At 39.0% G+C, this 7,216-nt stretch overlaps 1 protein-coding gene across 1 annotated transcript in view; it reads left to right on the top strand.

Annotated features, from left to right (window-relative positions):
- The window catches only part of LOC105756204 (S phase cyclin A-associated protein in the endoplasmic reticulum-like), a 115,621-nt gene that overhangs the window by 27,072 nt on the left and 81,333 nt on the right, over positions 1 to 7,216 (top strand). The window lies entirely within an intron of this gene.

Below are 7,216 nucleotides of genomic sequence, written 5' to 3' on the forward strand. Positions count from 1 at the left end.
TATATCTCAAGAGATTGCCTCAGGACACAATCCAGTCTTGTAGATCAGGTGCTGCCTTGCTAACACAACTGCCACGCATACTCCCTCATTAACATCGTAGAGGCAGGTTTACAACATACAGGAAAATCACACAGTACCAGGAATCATGGCCTAGCCAAATTGATACACACATTTTTGGGGGGACATAATTCAAACCATGCCAATAGCTAACTAACTTCTAATTTTGAACAAATCAGTTCCCTCAAACTAAGTTTCCTCACCTATAAAATGGGGCAAATGATAGTATCATTTTCATAGGATTGTTTATTCTTTTAAAAAAGTATGTAAAGAGCTAAAAACAACGCCACGTGCCCAGTGTTGTTCTAGGTGCCAAAAACGTAGCAGTGAATGAAACTAAGTCTTGGCCTCATAGAGCTTATATACTTGTTGGCAGAGGGGAAATAAATGTAGAATATGTCAGAAGGTAACCATTGCAATGGGAAAAAATAAAGCTGGGTAAACAGAAAAGGGAGGGTGAGTTTGAAGGAGGGGCATGTTACTTTAAATTGTATAGTCTAGAAAACCTTTGTGGGTAAGGTGGCATTTGAATAGAGACCTAGAGGAAGTGAGGGAATGAGTCAACAGGATACCTGGAGAAAGAGTTTTCCAGGCAGAAGGAATAGCAGAGAGAAGTAAGACAGAGAGACAGTATACTGTATTAGATCTGGAGAGCTAATAGGGACAGGGAACAGATCAGGGGGGCCTCCTTGGTCATTGTGAGGTTTTGGGTTTTTACTTTGGACAGGATCGGAAGCCAGGGAGGGTTTTGAGTGGAGGAATGATATGATTTGGCATTTATAACAAAGAATTTTGTAAGCATCTTGACTACTAAAGTATGTACTGTAGAGTTTGCTGAAGATTATATTAGGATTTTGGTTGCAATAGTAAACAGAGACTCAAAAGTAGAAGTATGTTAGATAAGACAGTGATATTTGGGATAAATTATAATGCCCTCTTTAATATTGTTGTAATATTGTTTATGAGATAAAAAGGGAAAAATAAGAAAGATTATGTTGAGAAACTATTTGCCATTTGTATGTAGTTTCCTTTTATACTTCCAAGACAAGTAAATCATGAGGGTAAATAAATATATTTCATCAGTTCTGTTTTTATGCATAATACAACATGGATGTAGATGTTTTATGAAATATCAATGGCAAAGAGAGTGTTCTATGTCTAAATGACAGTTTAGCTTTAGGACATAAAATGGTGCCAACAATGTAGTAACCTGTATCTGCTGTTGGAGCGCGTCCACGTTTTTTGTCTTCTTTTTCTGTACTCTGACAGCGTCTTAACAGGAATTTTCTAAACATTATCCTATAGGTGAACTTAATTCATATTCTCAGTGAATTTAAGTCCTATTCTGAACAGTGTGGATACATGACACAACTTGAAAATATGTAAAACCAGCTTCAGAATACTGAAAATTAGTTGCACAGAATTACCACTGATTACCAGTTTAGTTTTCTGTCTCATGAGATTATGTTTCAAAAGGATGGATTTATACTCCTAATGAAAGCATCTTTCTGTATTGCAAAAAAGAATGTAGAAAGTATCTGAAACCACTTTGATGGTGGGAGGTAACGGGGGAAAAAGAATATGAGCTTGACTTTTAAAAGTGTTAATGACTTTTAATTTAATTTTGCTAAAAACACTTTGCTTCGGAGCTTGGTGTTGTTAATACTGGGTTTCTCCTTGGAATAGGTTTAGAGAATCAGCATAATACTTCCTCCAGCTCTAACAGTTTCTGTATCCTCAGGAAAGTCTTTCTCCTCTGGACCTTGGTTTTCCTAAATGTAAAATGAAAAGATTTGACTCTAAGCTTCTTTCTAAATCTAAAACTATATGAAATATCTACAAATTTTAAGGTCAAATATATTTTGAAGGGAAGGGAAAATTTTGCAGTGAGACTATGTACTTGGAATCACCTTGAAATTTGCTTCCACTCTCAGAGTAAGATAGTGATTACACCAGTGTGTATTCATTCTAAAGAAATACATGAAAGGTACCATTGATGAGAAATTGTAGTTTTAGATTTCTGCCTCAGGGGCAACAGACTCAGCAGGGCTAAATGCTACATAGCTCTATCTTTTCCCAGGCTGGGCATGGTACACACCAGCAGCTTGTAGTTACACTGCTGCGTGATGGGAAGGTAACCTTCCCCTGCCCTCCACAGACCACTCACCCAGGATGGAATGGTTGAACACCTTGCTTGAACACATTTCCTAAAGGACAGGCCCTTCAACTTGCAGTGTGCCCTTAGCCCACAGCTGTGCTGGAAGGAAGTTCAAACTCAAGTGTTGGTCTATAAGCAGATACCAGAACTCTAGGTGTGTATTTCATCTATTAAGTGCCCTGAAAGAACAGGCTGCTCATGAGTTATTTCACCTCTGGCAAGTAACAGTGATATCCAGCTAGACAGAAGACAACAGTACAGTGTCCTGCTTTGAATAGAATATCCTTTACAGTATAGATGTCTTCTCCTTAAAGTTTCTTTTTATCAAATCTCATTTTTGAAGACTAGAAAGAACCTTTTTGTCTCACTAAAGTTAAGTCCCTCCTTAATTCTGGCAATTTTGAAGTTCTCTCATAGATGAAGCATTGGTTTTCTACTATAAATCATTGCTGTAAAATAATTTAAAACCAGCAAAAGACAAATCTATACAAAGGAACGAGGAGAATTTCTGTGTATATTCATTAGAATAAAATGATGTCCTGATAAGAGAGACCAAAAAAAGAAAAAGACTTCACCAAAGATTACAAGCAAAATACTAAATGAGGGAATTATACTAAAAGGCCAATACTAAATGAGGGAATTATAGAGAGAGGGGGAAAAAGAAAAACACTGAAAAAATATAATCAGGTGATTGAATTGAATTTGAGGCTCATTGAGACTGTTGGAAAATACGAGAGAGATCATGTTGAGAAAGTAAGACTGTTGAGTACACTGAAGGCCATTAGACCCAGGTCCGAGGTTCCATCACAGCCATCCTTAAAAAGCAGGCTTGCCTCCTGCAGACCTGAGAGTTCTTTGTGTAATTGCTAGATTGTCACAGAAGTTTTTTAGTATGTGTTTACTTCATGAGACAAAATGGTGTCTCTAAAATTAAGCACAAAGCCTCAAAAGCTCTCAGCTATGTTGTTGTCAGGTGCCGTCAAGTCGGTTCCGACTCATAGCCATCCCACGTACAACAGAAGGAAACGCTGCCCGGTCCTGCGCCATCCTTACAGTTGTTGCTATGTTTGAGCCCATTGTTGCAGCCGCTGTGTCAATCCATCTCGTTGAGCATTGTCCTCTTTTTCACTGACCATCTGCTTTACTCAGCATAATGTCCTTCTCCAGGGACTGGTCCCTCCTGATAACATGTCCAAAGTATGTGAGACAAAATCTTGCCATCTTCGCTTCCAAGGAGCACTCTGACTGTACTTCTTCCAAGACAGATTTGTTTGTTCTTCTGGCAGACCACGGTGTATTCAGTATTCTTCCCCAACCTCATTATTCAAAGGCATCAATTCTTCTTCAGTCTTCCGTATTCATTGTCCACTTTCAGATGCATATGAGGTGATTGAATATATCATGGCTTGTGTTAGGCACACCTTAGTCCTCAAAGTGACATCTTTGCTTTTCAAGAGGTCTTTTTGCAGCAGATTTGCCCAATGCAGTACATCGTTTTATTTCTTGACTACTGCTTCCATAGCCATTGATTGTGGATCCAAGTAAAATGAAATCCTTGACAGCGTCAGTGTTTTCTCCATTTATCGTGATGTTGCTTATTGGTCCAGTTGTAAGGATTTTTGTTTTCTTTATGTTATACTGGTGGCATAGCTTCCAGCATCACAGCAACACGCAAGCCACCGCAGTACGACAAACTGACAGACGTTTGGTGGCTCTCAGCTATAGGTAGAGAATGTAAGGACGGTGAAATGTATCTGATTTACATTGACTTTATTTTCTTGAGGCAGATAAAGAAGTGACATTTGATCCCCAAACTACTTCTACAGTTTCTGAATAATAGATCAGGATATTTCACCCAGAATTATCACAACAACCCTTAAATATTTTCGTACTCTTCAGGCCAAAATAAAGCAGAGCCTATAGGAGAACAGAATATACAAGAGCTTTTGTGGAGTTCATGTTGTTTTTTATTGGAAAGAACATCAGAAAGGAAGTGTTTGGCCCATGACCGATTTTCAGCTCCCTCTACCTGAGACAAGAGTTCTCCAAAATCCTCAGTGAAAGAGATGCCTTTTGGGAGGAGTCAGCCCGGGATATGGGAAAGCACATGGGCTTTAGGGTCTGATAGACCAGGCTTAAATCTCAGCTCCTCCATTAACTGTCTATCAGACTTGGGCAGTTGCTACATACTCTTAACTTTGATTTCTTCATCTGTAAAAAGTAAATGAGATGGTATAAGGAAAATTTTTAAGAGCACCTGGCATAGTGGAGAAACCTAATAAATGTTAGTTTTCATCCTCCTCTCTATAGTCCCCCATAAGTGAGGCTCATAATTTAACCTTCTTATGCTACCGTAAGGTTGTCATTTTGACCATAAGCAATTACACTGATTTGTAGTAAATAATAATTTCATAAGAAATAAAAATTTGTGCCCAGCTACTACCAATGAACGTCCTGACAGGGAACACAACAGAGGGTCCCTGATGGAGCAGTAGAACGATGGGATGCAGAACTCAAATTCTAGTAAGAAGACCAGAGTTAATGGTCTGACTGAGACTGGAGGTGCCCCAGAAAGCATGGCCCTTGGTCTCTCTGTCACTCCAGAACTTAAACAATTTCTGAGGCCAACACTTCAGACAGGGATTGGACTTGTCTGTGGGACATAAAGTGATACTTGTGAAGAATGTGCCTCTTAGTCAAGTAGATACAAGAGACCAAAGGGGCAGCTTCTGTCCAGAGGTGAGATGGGAAGGCAGAGAGATTTAGGAGCTGGTTTAATGTTCATGGGGAATCGGGCGGAGGGGAGGAGTGCTGTCGCAGAATGGGGTGAGCGGCTGGGGGTCTCATAACAATGTATGTAAAAAAAAAAAACTTCTATATGGGAGACTAACTTGAAATGTAAACTTTATTTCATTACAACAATTAAAAAAAAAGAAAAATGAGTGAGTCTAACTATCCCCACATTGCAATGCTTTTGAATTCTTACGTCTGTCTTTTCTTGTGCTTCCAAAATCAGTGTCACATTTTGCTACTGTCATTGTGCCTACTGCTAAAAATGGTCACCACTTTGCTATTTTGTATTGTTCTTTCTGTTTTCCTATAAGCCAAGAAATCACAGCTTAGCACAATTATAGACAATTGGAAGAGTCAGTAGGGTCTGAATAAAAGCCTGAAGGTGAGCAGAGCATCACTTTGCCCCTTTGGCCATGTATGTAGTAGATACTCAAATGTTAGATGAATGAGTGAATAAATAAATTACATTAAGTCCTTTTGATTTCTTGATTCTCAGCTATATTCTTAAAAGATGCAATTACTAGATAAAATATTTCTAGATAAATGAAAAATTGCTAGATACACAGATACATGCATACATGTTTTATTTGAAATGCTTCATGATGAAAAGCAGTACAAGATTCTTGAAAAGAAAAGAATATGAAAATTCGTGATGAATGAAGAACACTGACATTACCTAGAAATGTATTATTTAAATCCTTTCTGTAACGAGCAAAACAAAAACAAATTTCTATCTTTAGGGGATTTATTGAGATAATTTTTAAGTGTGGCAGATTGAACACATGCATTTACATTCTCCCTGTCCCAAAGCCCCATTAATATTATAGTAAATAGATAAAGTCATAAATCCACAAAAGACAAAGAGAATGGGGGAAAAAGTATAGCAGATTTTTCTTAATCTGGAAAGCAGAAGATTGAGAGGCAATTGCCAGAAAGCTAAAACCTACTAGCAGGAGGAAGAATGCCAGAAGAAAGTTTGTGCCACAGGACGCCAGAAGACTCAAGAATTAGAGTTACCAAGTATTTCAGAAAATGGGGTTCAAGTAGTGCTGAAAAGAGGAAGATTGCTTGAAAGTCTAAATCAGAAGTAGTTTAGACTCTTTTACCTGTACAGCCAGGAGATTGAACAAAAGTTACTTAGGACATGGGGACATCAGGCACAGCTGAAGGTAGGAATACTGTACAAAGCAACGTAATTAAGTGAAAATCTGTTCCCTGTACAGTGAGAACCTCAACCCACTTCTGTGAACCTCTGAGAAAGCTGGCAGGCTTGGAAACTAAATGATTGTACTCTTGTGAAAGCAGCAGTCCCAGGAGAACAGAACAAAAGTTACCTCTGTGATCCCCAGTGGAAAAACTGCATCTCTGCCTTTACTATTTTCCTTGGGGTTCCATAACGAAATACCACAAACTAGGTGGCTTATAGGAATAGAAATTCATTGTCCCACAGTTCTGGAGGCTACTAGTCCAAATTCAGGGTGTCAGCAGGACCATGTTCTCTCTGACAGCTCTAGGGGAAGGGGAAGACCCTTTTTGGTCTCTCCTAGCTTCTGGTAGCCCCAAGCATTCCTTGACTTGCAGCTGCAGCATAACTATGTCATCACTTCTCTGCCTTCCTTTTGTCTGTCTCTCTGTCTCTTTTCCTCTAAGACACCACTCAGATTGGATTAGAACCTAGCATACTCCAGTAGAGTTAATGGATAACGTCAAAGACTCTAGTTCCAGACAAGGTCACGTTCACAAATACCAGGACTTCAACATAAATTTGGGGGGGACACAGTTCAGTCCATGTTGTTGTTGTTGTTAGGTACCATCGAGTTGATTTTTGACTCATAGCAACCCAATGTGACAGAGTAGAACTGTACAATAGGATTTTCTAGGTTATAATCTTTATGGGAGCAGGTAGCCATGTCTTTTCTTCCGCAGAGCCACTGGGTGGGTTTGAACAGTCAGCCTTTCGATTAGCAGCTTAGCACTTAATCATTGTGCCACCAGGGCTCCAATCACCCATATTGAAGCCCTCACACAAAAGTTTGTATCCAATTTGTGATTGGATGAAGATTGTGATACACTGATTGATGTATCTGCGTGTGCATCAATCTTAAGTATGAACAGAAAGCCAGAGATCACCACGTATTTGGAGAAAGCCTCCAACCTGAAAGAGAAAGAATGCAAAAGAAAGAGACCCTAGAGGAAACAAATGAAAAT

Source organism: Trichechus manatus, unplaced genomic scaffold, assembly GCF_000243295.1.
Source record: "Trichechus manatus latirostris isolate Lorelei unplaced genomic scaffold, TriManLat1.0 scaffold00030, whole genome shotgun sequence".
NCBI classification, from domain to species: domain Eukaryota; kingdom Metazoa; phylum Chordata; class Mammalia; order Sirenia; family Trichechidae; genus Trichechus; species Trichechus manatus.